At 38.1% G+C, this 18,608-nt stretch overlaps 1 protein-coding gene across 9 annotated transcripts in view; it reads left to right on the top strand.

Moving 5' to 3' along the window:
• The window catches only part of SIPA1L1 (signal induced proliferation associated 1 like 1), a 220,839-nt gene that overhangs the window by 6,733 nt on the left and 195,498 nt on the right, over window positions 1-18,608 (top strand). For 7 of the 9 annotated variants that reach the window (XM_037393750.1, XM_037393756.1, XM_037393758.1 and 4 more), the window contains one exon: window positions 14,008-14,110. The exons of 1 other annotated variant lie outside the window; for it this stretch is intronic. The gene's annotated coding sequence lies outside the window, so the exon portion shown is untranslated. Of the gene's footprint in view, window positions 1-14,007; window positions 14,111-16,662; window positions 16,705-18,608 lie in introns of all 9 variants that reach the window. One more of the 9 variants, XM_037393751.1, reaches the window with a different exon arrangement.

Below are 18,608 nucleotides of genomic sequence, written 5' to 3'. Positions count from 1 at the left end.
CAGCAGGAAACCCAATTTCCTTTATTTGTGGGCATGCAAGAAAGGTGTATGTATGTGTGCATATTTTTTTTCCTTCAAGAGGCCTATGTAAGAGCAAATGCTTACATCTTGAATGTTTGGATTTTGACAGGGCCAGAGCACAAATTTGCTCTTGCTGAAGAAACTGGTGAAAATCAGACTTTTGTTTGTGTTTCATGTTTCTGAAGTGTAACAGGAGTTTGCCTGCATCTTTAAAAACAAAAAAGAGACAATGGATGATGAAACTCAAACTCTGCAGGCTTAAGAGCGTTACTATTACACAAAAGTAGTTACAGTTCTTACCTCTGAACTATTTAAAGATCTCTTCTTTTTGTGGACGAACCTTTTCTCTTCATTTACAACATTTTAAAAACTAACAACGTTTGATACTATTTTGGGAATATTGCATATGTCAAGTCAGATAGAACTAGACCCCACCAAATAAATCTTGGTGCGTCTTCCTGGCCTCTATTGGCGGTGGTTGAGACTTCCACCACTGTATTTTCTTTTCAAATTGGAAGGGCTGGTCAGATTTTATGCTTTCAGTCCATGCAGAAGGGCTGTATAATAGTGCAGAAGAAAGTTATAGTTCAATTTTCTCATGCTTTGAAAATAAACCTATCTTTATGAATGACATGATACTGGCACTCAGAGTCTATTTTGCAAATGTGTTTAGCAGCTTGTTGTGTGAATCAGAATAAAATAGTTCAATAGACTGCACTTGTATCGATTATACAGCAACTGGAATAGAGTGAAACCTGATGCTTTCCCGCAGCTTTTGCTAAAGCAAACATTAAGAAGTGAGAAAAGAAGGGAGATACTTATGTGTAAAGGCTATTTACATAGTTTGTCCTTTCCTTGGATGTTTCTTTTTCTTCGCTCCTTCCCTTCTTTTTGCCCTTCTTTTGCAGTCTTTGAAGAAGGCAGTGCTGACAAAGTCAGGGTTTTTTAACCTTCCCCCCATTGAGTTCAGCAGCATCTTGCAGGGTAGTCATTGACTTGTACTTGACATAACTCTGGAAATTCCTATGATGTCCCAAATCTAGTATTGTTTATTGCATTGTCATACAGAGAGATGGTAGGAGAATCTTTATTAGGATGCCTTTGTTTATATTAACAAAAGGAAAATGCTAATATAGTCTTAAAACATGCCATTAATTTGAAATTTAAAAGGCCTTTTTAGGATTTTTAGTTCTATGGGTTTTTAGGGCAGGTCTGTGCAGTGATATGAATGGTTGTGGTACTCTGGAGCACTGCCTGCCACAGATGCTTCTGCTTTATGGAATAATTAGAGAGTTGTAAGTTAATTCGTGCCTTATTGTACAATTGTGTCCCTATTTAGGCAAAGCCAGCAGATCTGCAGAGCTACATAGGTGGTTTTTTTTACCATGTGTTAAAACTGTCAGGGCTTCTTTAAAATTTAAACTTGTACTATTTTACTTCTCTTTTCAGCCAGAAAAAAATTGAAGGTTAATTAATATGCCAGATAACATTTGAGAACAAGAGGTTATTCTGTCTCCAAACAGCAGCATTAGAATTGGGTATGAACATGTGACAGTGTGGTGTATATTCCAGATTTAATCACTTGTATATGTAGTGTTGATGCAGTAAAGACTTTCAAATTTGTTGGTAATTTAAAGCACATCTCCAGTAAAACAAAGGTATGATAATAAGCAGTAATTAAATGTTGCAAAGGGTGCTCATCACTGTTATTTTAACAGAAGTTAGTCATTATGTGCTGATTGCTGGCATCATTAAATCTCAATTTTTCAGTATGTAAGTCAGTGCTTACATACCTGAGCAGTTGAACTGACGTTTTCCATTCTTGTATTGCTGAAGTATCTCTTGCATCTTAAGTGTAATGACTTACCTCAAACTGCCAACAGCTTTGTGCCTGCCAAGGGCAAGAATGCAAATGTTGTGAATGTGCTCTTTAACTAAGAGATATAATGCATCTCTTCTGCAAATTGGGGTGCGGGGAACAGTCAGTTTAATTTAGAACGACTTAGCAGTTATACACAGCTGGCCACATGAAAAATAATCATATGTGAGGTAAACATTGCCTCTTGTAAAAGTACAGAATGCCCAGAAATAAAATGTCTGAAGTGCTGGTGGAGGGAGAGACTTGTGCTGTTCCTTATTTTTTAGAAACCTGCAATTTGCTTAAAAGCAAAAAAACCCCAAACAAACAAAAAAAACCCCAAAAAAACCCAAAAGCAAATTATAGTAGTTGCCAAATATTCCCAAGTATGATGCAGTCTAATGTTAGGTGACAGGTTTCTTCAGGTTCTTGAGGCAGGGGATTAAGTGACTTAGGGCTAAATAAGACAGGCCTCACAAACTGATTTAAGGAGGGAAATTAAGGAGTAGTTAAAGAAGGAATTTGTAGATAAAAATCCTCATTTCATCTTTCAGTTGTGTAATAGCAAGAGGTGATTAGACTTAACAAGGGTCAAACTTGAAGAAATATTGATGAAATAGAAAGCTGGTAGACAGATCTAAATAAAGTAGCACTTCGGTCATTTGAAATGGTGTTGGAAGGTAGTGTTGTGAACATATGGAAGCTGCAGAGGGTAATAACAATATGAGTTGTTAGATCATTGACTGTTTAGACAGAAAAAGTTGAGTTCAGATGAGGGGGAATTGTAAGTGATTGTAGTGTTTGCCTTACAGCCGTCAGTTTTTCTGATGTGGAGGACTAAAATTTTTGGCAGAACAATGAGCTTCTATTTGTCATGGCATTAAGATGCTCAGAATAAGCATGACTGATACTTACTTTTTGTTAGATAACACAATTCAAAAAATTGCTTTTTCAGTACTGTTTAAATGTTGTAGCTGAAACCGTATGAACAAGTGAATCCTATCTTCTGTTTCTGTTTCTCCCTCTCCCTCCCTCTTTTTCCTCTTATAACTTAGAGATCTTTGGACTCTTCTTTTCTAGGGAGGTGGCAGAAGAACTGGCACAACTCTGTAAAGGTGAAGTTAAATGCATAGAATTGCGACCAGTTTCTTAAATTTGAATCCTGTTTTTCTCCAGAATGACTAGCTTTTTTTCCAGGTATTGTCAGACAACATGGCTAGAATCAATTCTTACTTGAAATTTAGCTACAAATTAGAACTTTATTGCTTGTAACAAACAGGTTATGTAAGGGTAGTATAGACAGCATACCTCATTGTGTGGTCTTTCATACTCACTTTTTTACATGGGGAAAGGAAAGGGCTTGTAGAACAGTGCTGCCCAATTTCAGTAACATTTTACAGGTGGCAATAAAACCTCTTGGCTCTGTTGACAGTATGTGGGTGTTACGTGCTTGCAGGTAAAGTTGTTTAATGTTACTGTTTAATAGGACTTTTGAAAATGAAGTAATTGTATGCGTAGTATAGTACAAAATACCTTCAAATAGTGGTTGGTTTCTGCATTACACTATTTTCTTGTTGCTGATAAAGGTAGTACAAAAACCTTTCCATGTTAGAAGTTCAAAGCAATTTTGCCAGGTAGAAAAACAGCCTTTCTAAAGGTGGTGGGTTTTTCTTTTTGAATCTTGTGTTAGTGCTGAGTGACTGTTCTGTTTACACTGAGTTTCTGACTTAAAACTGTTGATAGCAGTAGTTATCTTGTTGCTGTAACCCTTCTTTGTTATCCCCTTAATACTTAGCTGAGATGCCAGAAGCTCTTGAAATATATGGAAACTTCAGGTAGGTTAGTCACTTGAGTACTGGCACGCTGAGTTTCAAGGCAATGTGTTGTGTTGTCCCCGTGTTTAGAATTTGGAACTGAAGACTTAGGATGCTATTGAAGTGCCACTGCTGTTCAGTTTATAACCATGCTAATTAGTGCGGAATGTCATTAAGATTAACATATGCAATATTAATAGAACTACTTGTGAAACTGAGCTGTCATTATGTCACTGAATAGTTGTACTGAAAAGTTGTTTGACTCTTCCCCAGAAGATAGTTGAGAAGAGCTTACAATGTGCCCCTTGAGACATAGCTGTCCCTTGGGAATACGTCATCTGGTCTCAGTCACCTCTTTTCTCTGAGACACTAGAAGATCAAAGACCTGGCTGCAGCAGGGAGGGACTGTTCTAATAGAAATATACAGCTTTGAGAATATGCTCTTTTTTGGGGGGGTTTCTTGTCTTGTAAACAAAACCAGTTTTCCCAGTCTCATGATTACATGTGAGGAGAAGGCTGTTTCATCTGGTAAAGTTAGTGTGATCTGATCTGCTTCTTTTCTGCATCTGAAAGGCTGCTGGGAAAGAAGGGGTGTGTGTGGGGAAGGTTCTGTAAAATGTTTCTGCTGGTAGCAGGAACAATTACTTTTGGGATGAAGTTTGATTTCCTTATACCTCCCAGCTTAGTTTTAGACTTCTAGACAGTACTACTGACTTGATAGTGGCGGTGTGTGTGTGCGTGCGGGCAGGGCGGGGAAGTGTGTCAAGCAGGATAATTAAAATGTTGACAATAGGTAAGTATTTTATACTTTTGTCTGTACTTTCATGGACTGGAAATGCCCAGAGCCCTAACCTGATATCTTTGGAAATGGAAATTTGGAAACAAAAATATGGAAACATGTACATAGCTAATGTGGTGTAGCATAGTTGTGTGATAATTTGCTGCTCTGCCTTGAGTGCACTCGATTTCACTTATTTGTAGGTATTAATGACATTTATTTTGATGTGACATTACTGTAATATCAGTGCCTGGTATTCATTCATTAGTACACTTTGTGAAGTAAGGCGATGCAGATGCCCTTGAGCAAGCCAAAAAAACCCATGCACATGAGAAATCTGTAACAGTGTTCAGAGCAGAAGCTGCCTTGGGCTTTAGATATCATCTTGCTAGGGACGAATTTGTTCAGTAACTAGCTGTAAAGCTGAGCTGGAAACTCTTGAGTCAGCTTCGAGGAATCTAGTGGCTTCATCCACGCTTGTCTGTGGCCTGCCTTCTGCTCCAAAGAGTGGCTCTGCACAGCTCAAACTCCTGCTGTTCATTGGGGACAGTCCCTAGTCTCATGGGATCTCCTGTACATCAGTGTCTGCTAGCAAACTTTAACAAAAACAGTTACGGATTAGTGCTCAAACCTGTGCCCTGGCCTTATTATAGCTTTAGCTGACAGTGCCTACATGGCACAATGCAGCACTGCTGAGTTTGTAGCTTGCATCCAGATAGCATTTAATGGTGGTAGCATGTAGCATTGCATATGAGCTAACTAGCCTCCCTCTTCAGTGGGGCTTACTGAGCTTGGCAACAGCATTGTGCTAATGTGGCTTTGTGTTTCTGGTTCTTGTGTTAGTCCAGTGGGTTTACCTCAAAGGTCAGCTGATCAATGGTGGCGGCATAATAGCTGGCATGCTACAAATTAAAGAAATAGTGGAATAAATTGCTTTGGATTTTAATTGCCTGCTAGACATCCCTATCTTAGTGACCTCTTACGCATGTTGACCTGTAGCAATGGAGAACGACATGGTCTATAAAATTGCAGAAAGAATAAAACAGACTGCACAAAAAACGAGTAAAATGAAATATGTAGGAACTGTATTAATCCAGATTTAAAGGAATACTTTAAAATATATTTTAATGGTCTTAGATTTTAATCTAGTGTGAGTTCTCTTGTTCAGGATGAATTGTGTTCAAAAGTTAATGTAAGTACTGCCTGGCTCTACTTCAGAGAACGTCTCTGATTCTCACAGGGCACGGTGTCAGCAGCCAGTGTGCCTCACATTGTCACCCTTGGAGTTTTTCCATTTTGTTTTTTTGCCTAGTTCTAGCAAATGTGTGGATAGTGTTCTTTAGCTCAGAGCTAGCTTGAGTATCTGTGTGGCATGGCTGTCACTTCTGAGACTGCAGTTGCTGTATCCTAGATTTCTGATAACAGGTCTGAGGCAAGGTTGCTCTCAAAAGTTTTTGATTTCCTATGGAAACCAACTTGTGTGGTAAGGCTCTGTATGTGTCTACGTGTGTGTTCTCTCTAATGCTTGTTCCTTTTCCCCATCCTTCTGTATATTTTGAATTTGATGGCTTTTGTTCGAGCCCTGTAAGCACACCTAGAGTCCATCAAACTTTGTAAAAGCGGACTACTGGGTGGGGGTGAGATTAAGTCCCAGTGGTGTCAAGAGCTGCAGCACGCACAAGGATATTATTAGTCACCAGGAAAACTGTGTGATTAATGCAATTGCATGGGAGAAACTTAATCTGGAGTGTATGTATTCTTATACATCAAATCTGGTCAGATATGAGAGAGAGATTTGAATGTATCAACCAGGCTTTGTTAGTCCATGTAATTACCTGTTCTGTGTAGTTTTCCTTCCAAAAATGCAGAAGACAAAATGTAATGGGATCCTGTAGAGATACCTGTATTCAGGTTGCTTAATGGTTTCTGCTGTTAAGTGTCCTGTGAGCTTTTGTTTTCTTTTTTCCTCCCTCTCTCCAGAATTGTTCACACTACCGTTGTGTGAGCTGCTTTTGTAGGTTTTTTTGATAGAGCAAATCACTTTTTATCAGGGAAACATCTTTTTCTTTTTTCTTCCGTCCCTTAAAAGTATAACATTGTTATTGTTGAAAAATGGAATACTGGTTACCAGGAGCTCTTCTCAAGAAGAGTCTTGCCCATGCACTACTGAGTTGTATGAATGTTTTAAGGCCAGACTCATTCTGCATGCAAACATCTGTGGACATCTGGGATCCATCAGAGGAGTAAAAACATGAACGGCATCCTGCCCTTTCACTGTCCTACCAATTCACTTGTCACCAGACGCTCCTGGCCTTCTGTCATCTGTCTGGTGCTTACTGGCAAGTATGTTGTAAGGCTTTGTTGAAAGGAGGTGTGATGGGTGTGAAAGATCGATTTGTTCTTGCTTTTGCTTGTCTGATTAGTTAAAACTAAAGCATTTTTCTTGTTCAAATTCTTCCTGTTCTGTTTGAGAAGCCAAGCAGGTTCATTTGATACATAGTCTCTGCATCACTTGACTAATTGTTCTGGGTCTCACTGGACAGGTGGTAGGGTAGACCATCCAAAGAGGATGTTCTGACCTAGCGAAAAGGTTGTATCTTCTGTACTTGTAATGCTTTTGAATGTCAGACAATAAGGCTGCAGGTAAAGCAGGATTTGTAATGATTTATTTTTAAACTTGTGGTTGATTGCAGTGTGAGATTGTCCCTTTTTAGAGAGGAAAAAGTGTTTATATCCATCTGAGGGGGGAAGTCTTTGAATAAGCTGCATATTGACTTTGGTTGCTTGTGACAGTGGCACTGTGTGAAGCGGTAACTGGGCCAGATTCTTCTTCCTGCCTCTTTATCTCAGCAACAGCCATATGATGTGCAATCTCAGCTCAGTAAATTCTCACCTTCTTTCCCATCGCTCCTGAGAGTGAAGATCTTTGATCCATCTTCCCTTCAAGAGTTGAGGAGAATACTGATTTCTGCCTTGACTGTTTGCAAGGCCTAATACTGGACCATAATGATTCATGTATCTTGTAGGATAACTTTTTTTGGCTGCCATGATAACACAGTTTTGCAGTTTAGGTGATAGTAGACTGACAAAGTTTGAACCTTTTTCAGCCATTCAGCGTCAGCCAGCACTGGACCGTTAGGCTATAGAGCTGCCTCACGCATGCTTTTAACTTTCCTCTTGGTAAAAAGAGGAGGGAAGAATAGCACAGAAAGCTATCTTAGTTGGTGGCAAGAGTATGTAATAACATCCATCCAAACTTATCTCAAGGTGACAAAGTTAGAACGCTGGTTCAGCAGTGCTACAAGCAGGGCTTCAGGACTCTGGATATTGGGTCAAAAGTGTAGTGGTCATATGTAAAGTATCAGTGTCATAAATCATTCTGTTTGCTTTGATTAAAGCAAAAATAAAATACATATCAGGTAGCAACATGACTTATTTGCATTAAGCATTATTTATTTAGACCACTATGATTTTATACTGGATTAGATATTATGCACTTCCCTGCCACTGATACAGATTTGGTATCCTGTTCAGGTACACTTGATAAAATTTAATCATGTACCTAAGTCTTACTTGGACACTGTGTGACCTGTTTCAGTGTTCAGTTGCCCTTAAAGTAATTTTTTTTTTTTAATGTTTACAGGATGTTTCTGATTTTTAACACGTAGCAGTTGTACGTATTTGAACACTGTTTCAGCACAGTACCTGTCAGGAGTCAAGGGAAAAGATTCTCAGAATCTACTATTCAGAAACTGTGTTTCATTGTTTGATTTTTATTCCTTTTCTATTTGTGAGTTACATGGCAACTGCAAACTAGAGCTGCTTATTGAATCTCTCCATTTAGATGTGGAATAGAATAACAAATATACTTTTTGATCTGTTCGTCTGATACACTCGTATCTAATATGTTACGCTTTCTGAAAAGCTTTTTAAAGAACATCATGCATCCATTGGTGTTTTGCTGGCCTGTACAAGCAGATGATGTAGTCCTTCTACAGGTATGCACAGAAATGTCCAGTCTTTCTGTGGAAGGCTGACACACATATATGCTTTAGGTCTGAAACACTTGCATTTAAAGAGTTAGTTTGATGCATGGCATGTGAGTCAGTCTGCTAGAGGTCCAGTCTTCTCTTTTTTCTGGAAATACAGTATCTCTCTTTGCTACAAAACTGAGGGGAAAATGCACAGAAGTCAGTTACTGGTTCATATCTGTACCTCCAGATAAGTTTGATACGTCGTCTGAACTGTGCTTCTTCAGGCCAACTGGTATTTTGTGTGACCTTGCTTCTTTTATTTTACCACACTTCAAAAGGTAGCTAAAGCACAGCTGGGATTTACAGCAAAATTTTCTGCTTATTTTTAGGTGATAGTTGTTTTTGTATCAACTATGATGCTGCACAGGTGGTTTGGAAACCTCACTCATTCCACACAAAGCTAGTATTTTGTAAATACCCCTCTTTTGTGTGGGAAGTAATTAAAAACTCGTGTAACCAGGAAGCAGCATCAAAAATTAGGATGAAAACTTTGGTGGGTAGTCCTGGAGTTGTAGACTGATTTAGGCAGAAAGGGACTGCCGGAGGTCATCTGGTCCCAACGACTGCACTGAAAGCATCACCAGTATAAAATTGGAGGTGTATAATGATGATGAGCTTAGCTTAGTCTTTGCTGTAACCTCCCTTTAGGTAGGTGTAGAAAGCAAGATGATCTCCCAAGCATTCTCCAGTGTAACAAACCCAGGTGTCTCATCCTGGCCTTGTTCCTCATGTGGTGGTCTCTCTGCTGAACTTGCTTCAAGGCCATCTTTCTTATGCTAAGCAGTCTAAAACTGCACATGCTTATTCAGCTGAGATTTCACTAGTGCCGAGTAAAAGTTGTTTACTAGATTTAGACAGAGCACTGACAAGCACTGCAAGGCAAATATTGTTAACTTAATCTTACCTACAGCTTGAGATGGTGCATTTTCAGAAATACCTATTTTTATTCCTAGGCGTAAGGAACCTGTGACTGAATACTTCTTTTACCATATCACTGCTTCCAGAAAGGGTTATTTATATTATGCAGCTTGAAGTAGACTTTCTAATTCATAGCCAAACTTGTTTCACACAGCTGCAGATTTAATCAATACATATATCTGCTCTTTTAAGTTTTTTTTTCTATCTAAGATATTGCTTTGTGTGGAGTATTAATATTGGTTTGTATTATGTTTTTTTTAAGCCAGCCATCAAACGAACAGTTATGGTTGTGTGACTGAGTGGAAAAAGGCATTTTCTGCCTGCTTCATTCTTAGTGTCAGCTTTCAATTTGTGAAGCTGTTGTTTGGTCTGCATGCAGGGATGCACTTTGCACTGTATTTTAATGTGTCATGGTTAAAATCAATAAAAGTCATGCCAGAATAAATGCTTATGGGAGGGGAGAAATGTGAAAGTGGGCATTCTCAGAAACAGTAAGTAGGCAAACAAAGTGGTGGTGGGAACAGAGAGGAGACAGTGATATATATTTTGTCCAGTGTGGACCAGTCTTCCACATGAACCAGTGGAAAAAGACACTTTGTCCTTGCTACTGGTATCTTTACCTTATTGCTGTGACATATGGCAGGCTACATGGTGCTGGCAGAACAGGAACTAGCAGCAATAGAGGCTGTCTTGGTGCAGAGTCCAGGTCATTCAGAATTTAGACCCTGGTCTTGGGTTCAGACCTTTCCTGTGGTAACATTTTCAGTCATATGACTTTGCTTTTTGCCAAAGACTATAACTTTAGCTAAAACTTGTTGGGACATGCACAACATGATTTTCTTTTGCAACTGCAGCTTGTGCCATGGGCTATCGGCAGGTTTGTTTAATGTGAACTAGTACAGCTAGTATAAACTAGCTTCATTATAAGACACCAGGTAGCGTTTCAGGACATAAGGACAAAGCAACTTGTAGCCTGTGCTTGTCACAGCTGTCATGCCTTTCACCTTATGGAATAAGATTTATCAGGTGTAATTATGTAAATTGAAAAAATACAAATGTAATTATGTAAAATGAGACACTCTTGCTATCTTGCCAATGTTACTTTTTTCCTGTTAATTTAGTCACTGGACACGGATGAAATAAAAATGTAAACAGTGCCTATTGGAATGGCTTCATGCTTCTTGGATTATTTAAATGAATCTTTTAATCTGCCATGAAATTACGTGGGTTGTCACACAGATTTTCAACTAACTCCAGTTTATACCACTTAGAGTTCATTTTATTCCCATGAGGAAAGTTTTTTTTTATCACCTGTACAGGACAAACTTGTTTTTGTGATCTACTTGCAACTTGCTTTCTGTAGTCACAGGCATGGGCTTTCTAAACTATGGTTTGTTCTTTTAAAACATAAAAGCGTGCACTGTCCATGAGTGGTCTGTGTTAAAACTGAAGTCAAAACCTTGTCCAGGCCACATCTGTAAACTGTCATAGTGCATGTCTACTTTTTTTCTTGTTTTTCATTAGTTCACTTTTGTATCTGCTTCAGGTGAACATTGACTGCCCTCCTCCCCCAGCTCTGCTTGTGTCACATGAAGGAAAAGAACATCCACAGTGTTTATGGTTCCAAACTTTTTCAAGTTTGAAACTATTAAATGCATAGCTTACAGAAATTTCACTGTTCAGGAGCTTCTAAAATAAAAGTGAAAGTAAAAGGGCTTATCAGCTAAGATATTAGTATAGCTAATTGTGATGCTTTGTGCTTCTTCTAATAGATTTCATTTTTGTTGCTGAGATTCCTAACCTTACTGTTGAAGTAATATTTATAGTAATGTGGGTCTGCTAAAACTCCATAAACTTGTATAAACCAAAAAGTAGGTTGCTATGTGTGATTTATGAACGTTTCAGGACAATGCAAGGCTGCATTTAGAGTGGGGAGTCTCTGCCTTAATTTATATGAAATAAGGGTGGCTTTTATATGGGACGCTGTGGAGATGTTACTGTTCTTGGATGAAGGTCTGTCTGGTGTCCTAGATATCTTGAAATACAAATAGTATTTGTGTTTTGTGGACTGAGGGATTGGGAGATGAAAATAAGAGGAAGGGAAATAAAACTGTTGTTACTTCTGACTTGAGTTTCCTTTATGTGTGAACTTTCTGTATGTGGCATTGCTTGTAGGATGGATAAGCTGAAGAAAATTGTAGTATGGTAAATGTGGATTAATTTTTCTTTCTTTGCCACTTAAGTGTGGTGTTAAACAAATTTCCTGTTAAAAACTGGATATTCTTAGTGGCAAAATATTACAATGGCTAGAAATATTTCTGACTTGTAGCCTAAGCCAATCTTTAGTTGGAGAGGGAGGTTTGCATATGTGTGGGAATTATTTTAAAACTGCTTTCTGTCACTGTTTTCTTCCATGACAGTGGTCTACACCAAATAAACATTTAGGATAGCAAAAATGAGCCAACTTAATAATTCAGATATTCCAGTCAAAACCTAAGAAGGCTGAATTTGAAGATCTCGCTGGCTGTATCTGCATTTCAGTATATACCAAATGCAGGTTTAATTATGGAAACTAAGCCTCCTTTAAAGCAACTGCAGCCGAGGCGAATGCAGTCCTGTCTGTCTTTAGTCCCTAGCTTCCCAAGTGGTGAATTTGAAGAAATAATCTAGCAAGCGTAAGTATCTTTAAATGTTTTAGTTTTTGGTTTCCACACCCTCACGAAAAAAAAAAAAAGCCTCAAAAAACTCATAACACCACCTTCCTTCCCAAAAAGCTGATTGGGGGGGGGGGGGAAGAGAAATTCCTGGTAAAATACCTTCCCCTATCTTGGAGTCATCCAGAGTGGTAGTGCTGCTGCTCATGTACCCGTGTACTTTTAGAAGGTTCGACATGTCTTGCTCCTGACCGCATGTCCAGCACTCTGCTCTTACTAGGGAGTGCCTGGAGAACAGGCGCTCCCAGGCTGTGATGTGCCTCTTGCAAACAGTAACGCATCAGCTTGGATTGAACTGAATGCCTTCTCTGTATGTCATTCAGGAAACTGTAAGGATGGCCTGTGCTGAAAGTTTCTCATACTTGATCATAAATTTGTGTTCTTGTGACTTCATCAGACTGATCTAAAATTGCTTGAGCATATAGGGGAATTGGTTTAGCACTGAAGAGTGGAAGGCACTAGTGGGGCATTAGTATTTTTTTGCAAAGGCAACTTAAGGTTCTGTGGGCAGGTAGTCAGCATTGCTGATACTTTGTTTCTTTTTTTAAGCTGATGGGTTTGAAAAGTTGTGTAAGAATTGCTTCAATTAATGAGTTTTATCCTTTTTTGACAATTCTTTCCATTTTCACTGGTGGGAGAATTCATGATACAGAGTACTAGCTTGATTAGTCTTTGTTTTCATGTGTTTTAGTAGTTAAAATGGAGACTGTTCTTAACAGCTAAATTCTGCTTTGTGTAATTGCATCCTCATGAATCAAGTAGATCAAACGGTAATTAACTGCACCGTTGGCTAATGACTGCAGGAAGAAGAGAGAAATTAATGGGCAGGAGGGGTGTGCTGCAGATGAACTATAGACCTATACCAGGTTGTCTTCTGGCTGAGAGTCTTTTACCAAGAAAAAATGTACTGATTTTGCATACTGCTTTATAGTGTGACTGTACCGTCACTGCATCTCCTGAAAGGTAAGCCTCAACTCCAGCCTGCAAAAAGGAAAAGTAAAACCCAATAGAACACGTGCTCCAGCTATAATCACATTTCCATGTTTTTAAATTGAGGATAATGACAAACTTTATTAATGCCTGCAATTTTTGTACTTTTATTGTGATAGTGACTTTAAGTTGTATGTAAGAAGCTTCTTGGTTGGATATATTTGCTGGGACATAAACATTTCATATTTAGAATTTAATGATTCACAGTTCTGGTCATGTGTAAAGTGAGAGGGACATAGAGTTACAAAACTTGAAGTAGCTTTGTACGTCTAAGTCTACTGGTGTACCACAGCAGAGACTTTGGTAAAGGTCACTTTATCAGAGGAAGGTTGACTAGGAAAAAACCCAAACCACCAAGCACAAACCCACTGGTTGTTTCTGCTAATAAATGTATGGATCTGGTGAGTTCTTCTGCCACTTTAGGGTATCCGTTCCTTCAGCAGAACTAGGTGGTTGAAAACTGTGTTACTCCTGTGCTCGTTTTAAGTTACTGTTACTACTGTGAGATGCCAATGTGTGGTGTTTTCAGCAAACCTTCAAACCAATGGTTCAGCTGAAGGACTGTCTCACCAAAAGGGCATTTTGTGTGTTGAACAAATTGATTCCTTCTGTATATCTAAGGGAATATTGAAGCATATGGTGCATCCATAATTGAACTTGCCATGTAGTCTTAGTTTATCAGTTTGCTCTGTGAATTGTTTATGTTTCATGTGAATTTCTTACAGTTACAGTTGTAACAAAATTTTCTTGATACGGTTTTTACAAAAGAGAACAAGTTTAGAATACTTACTTTGGAGGAAAAAGGGGTATTTTTTTGTATGTGTGTGACTCGTGATGCTGTGGCTATAAAATCAGATCTCCAACTTTCGATGTATTTTAGGTGAAAACCATTCTTTGGACTTGACCAGATATTAACTCTGACAGGAATGAAAGTCTGAAGATTTTTGTGAACCTACAACTATCTAAAGGAATTGATGAGCAGGGTAAGAATTCACATGTCTTGCATAAAACTTGGTTTTGTGAGTATTTGGCTACTGCAATACAGAATGTGCCACTTCCTGCTGTGTAAATGGAAAAGTGAAGGAAATTATGGAGGGTAAAGACAGCAGTCAAATTTAGTCTTTCTCTGTTTCAGCATAAGATAAAATACCATTGTTCTGAATACTTAAACCTTGAAAGTGGCAGACATGAAGTGCTTTTCATAGTACAGATAAACGGTGGCAGAACACTAAGCTTGTTGAGGGAAAGGAGGTGTATTTTTTGGTGTCTGTTTATTTTGAAATGTAGGAATAAAGTGAAATGCCATGTGGGCTATGAAACCTGGGGGAAGCAGAGCACTTTTTTAACTGGTTTTAGTATATGGAGCTCATGATGAATAACTTCAGGGAGTCGCTTTGGGTTTGAAATATCCTCAAAACGCATTTCCAAATGAATTTGGAAAGCTTTTCTTTTCTTGTCAGATTAAATTAAAGTTTTGCCTGAAAAATTTTTGGCATGCAGTAGAAAGCTCACATTGTGAAGAAGCTTGAACAGAAGTGGGCTGAGAAAGAAACCTCTGGTTTGTTTTGAAGATCTATTCCACAGTGTATAGCTAAACTGTATCTGGACTTTTCTGTGTTGTTTCTGTTGACTTTAGCTTCATAGCTATAGGCAATTCATTGTAACAGTTTCTGACCTTTTGTTCTTGCAGGCTTTATGTTGTTAATGGACTCAACTACAGAATGACTTTTAGAAAAAATATGTTGTGGGAACTTAGAAGGGTCTTGATGGAGGGGAAGGATCATCGTGTAGCAAAATTGACTTATTTACACTTTGAAGCTCTTTTATTTCTGCCAAAGGAAATGTAATTGCTGCAGTGAAATGCTGACATGGACTTAGCTGGATTTTTCTTTTTAAACATGAAGAGTTTGTATTTCACATGATGGAGCAGGGAAGAGTTAATTTGCTTGTATGCAGGTGGAGTTTTTCATGTTTCCTAAAACAGGGACAGCTGAGGGAAGGGTAAACATAATTTTAACACATGCTGTGGTGTTACAGATAAATTAACAACAGTTTAGGTCCTCCCTGCTTCTTTCAGATTAGAATATTATTAAAAATGTTAATAACTTTTTTCCTTAGTGTGTTTTTTTGAGAAGTACTTAGAAGGGCTCTTCAGTGAATGAGTTCAGCTCTTCTTCCCTAAAATGGTCTATAATTGCAGTTATAAATTTTGTATTAACACTTACTAATATAATTTAATTGCAGTTTGGGCTATTTTTGATTGGAGGGTGTTTTGTGAATTTTCCAAAATTCTTAGGTAATTGCTACCTAAGCTAAACTATACAGAGGTATCCCATGTTAATCTGTTGCTTGCCAAATGGCTCTCTTTTTCTGAATGTTAGTTAGCCAATCTTATATGCCCAAAGAAAAAACATATGGTTAAGACAGAATACATAATTTAAAAAAAATTAGTTTTTTTATTTAAATCTGAAAGCTCTAAGCTCGTGTAAGCACCTAAGACTGAAATGGGCTTAAGTGCAAGTTTTGGAGGCCAGGATTTCACTTACTGTTCTTTGTGGTTTGATATTCTCACTATCAATTTGGGATGTATCTCCAAACCTGTTGTTTGCCAGCCTAGGACAGGCACTTGCAACTTAACATAATTTACTTACTGATGAACTAAGGTGCCTTATGTGTCAGATCTATACCTGAAACTACATTATGGCTGGCCTCTTTTCCTGCTAGCCTTTGCTTCTGGGCCTCTCTCCCAAGTACGTCAGTGCTGCATGAGTCATTGAGTCATTTTGCTGTCTCTATCCTCCTCCACCTCGTACATGGTTGCACAATTGAGAAGGCAAGTAGAGAGGCAGAAGCTGCAGCAAAAGATTTGCTCATCAAAACCACATCCTAAACATAGTGTGGTAACTTCAGATGTTTCTGGGTCTTTTTATGTTGCCTTCTCTGTAGACCAGCAAAGCTAGTAAATATATTTTAAAGAGCAACAACTCAAACTGTAAAGGAAATAGCTTATCTGAAAGCTGGTGTTGCTTTATTTGTAAACAAAAATAATGTAGGTTGTAACAAATGCAACTTTGAGTATAGTATAGCTGCTATCTCATGAGAGAATTCACAGCCACAATTTTTCTGTAATGCTTTGTTTTTATATCCTTCTGCAATGAGGAAGTAATGAGGCTGCTGTGGGTCATTCTGGACACTAGAACCTCGGATGAGACAAAGTCTTTTTCTGTATACAATGTGCAGCTGTTGAATGAGAATAATCAGTTCTGTTTTAAGCTGTACTTGAACTCCTATAGGTGACAGATCCTTGGTTCTCTTATTTCCCCTTTCTGCTGGGACTGTGTCTCTCCTTTTGTTTTTGAGTGCAATTTGGGGGGTTGTGTGTGCGTGCGGATGGGGAGACAACTCACCTAACAAATGTCAGTGATCTGAGGTAATTACGAATATTTTGTTGTTCCTATAATGAAACTTACTGTTCTGCTTTTTTCTCCTCTCCTGTTTCAAATCTGTATTACAATGACATGGGTATCACTGCCAGCTCTCTGCATGACAGACTGCTTCTGTGAATGCATTCCAACAGGTGTGTTGTTTTTATTTTCCTGGGCATTTATTTTGCAATTTAGTATGAACATGATACTTCACATCTGTATTTCAGTCTAGTTCAAACAAGTTTAGCTCAAGTAGTGGTTGAGTTGTGGTTTTGATGGAATGATTGTTTGGCAAGATTTGTCTGTAAACACTTTGGTGCTTTCAGCACATAGTATTTTGGGGCAGCCATAATGCAATTGCATAATCTTAAACTTATGTGCTTTACAAATAAGAGATGTTATAAGGATTGAATGCACGCCTTGAGCAGTTGAAAATTTGGTGCAAAAAATGAAGAAGAATCTAAGTTCTTGTTGGTATCCTGACATTTATTTTAAAACCTCTTTTTCTTTTGTTACAGCGTAATTCAACCTAATATGAATCTTCTAATGATACAGAAATGCATGGAGTTTGTTTCAGGTTTATAGGGGCTCCTTAATGAAGCATGTTGTTCAACTTTGGTTGTTAGTCTGTAGTTTTCAGGTGACTCATTTGTGACCCTTGTGACATTCCACCCCCTCCCTTGCCCCAAATTGTGGCTAGAAAACTTTGATTTAATAAGTGAAGTTCTGGTAGCATTCAGGAAATGCTCAATATCATATGTACTGAAAAATGAGAGAACACTGCTTCCTTTGATAATCTGAGAGTGACTGAGATGCTTATTAATTAAAACTGTTTTCTATGTATCGGTTTTGGGAACTGTTAAATCTAAGCCATAAGTACTGCTAAAAGTTTACCTAAGAGCAGCTCGCCCCCCCCCCCCCCTTTTTTTTTTTTATGTTAACCTGAGGGGAAAAATGTAAGAAACAGTATATTACAAGCAGCTATGTTTACAGTGTTTTACTAGCTTCAGGACTGCCAGCGCTGGAGATGACAGATTTGGGGTGTTAGATTAATAAGTGCCTGATCTTCAGTGGATTCACTTCTTGAATCAAACTATAATTCTGACCTTGATCTTTTCCTGTAGTCACAATTATATTTTGTGGAGAAGAAAATTGCTTTTAAATTTCTTGTTAAACTCTTGTTATCTTACTGCGATTTCACCAATCCTTGTATACTAAGGGTAACTATTTCCTGCTTTTGTTCGTGATATTAGCTGTGCCTTTTATTCCTTCCAAAGCCATAATTGTCTGTAGTTTTGTTTGTATGGAAAACTGTGCTGCATCTTTGATTGTTTGTTACTTTTTCTCTAGTCCCTCTATCTGCTTGAACAGTGTGAGTGACAAAAAGTATGCACAAGAACAACTGTGGTAGATTGTATGTGGTGGTGATTTCTTTGTTTTCCTTTCTAAAATATCCCATTATTTTTGCTTACTTTTGATGGTGTAAAGCTGGTATTTTCAGTGAGTTACCATAGTGACTTCAAGCCTTTTTCTGAAGGGTTAATAAAAAATGTGAAGCCTGTTAATAAGTAGATTGACTTAAGGTTATTTTTCTCTTCATATTGCATTATTGTTAGTGGATTTCATCTAACATTTTATTTCACAATTGGCCTGTCACTGTGCATACCCTTATTTGAAAGTCACTGGCTAGCTACAGAAGGTATTTATCACTAATTCAGAATATCAAACTTTTTAGCTTTGCAGAGTTTGCAGAAGTTTCTGTATCTGTTTTACTCCTTGTTTATGAGCACAGGTCAGAGTGTAAATCATTGAGAAAGATTATCAGTACATCATCTCCCTCCCCTGGTTGCCATTTAAAACAGCTCTTTGCTTCTGCTTATCTCCCACTTGATATTTATTGATCTGTTACAATTTCCAGGTAATTTGTCACACTTTCATCCTATGAGAATGGGGTTTCTTTAGACCCTTCAATGAGAGATCTTGCTATTCTAAACTTCCATATATATTCTTGAACTTTTTGGAGGTATTACATCTAATAGTTTTTTGTATGCTCATT

Source organism: Falco rusticolus, chromosome 7 (genome assembly GCF_015220075.1).
Source record: "Falco rusticolus isolate bFalRus1 chromosome 7, bFalRus1.pri, whole genome shotgun sequence".
NCBI lineage: Eukaryota > Metazoa > Chordata > Aves > Falconiformes > Falconidae > Falco > Falco rusticolus.
This window is presented reverse-complemented; position numbering and strand designations above follow the sequence as displayed.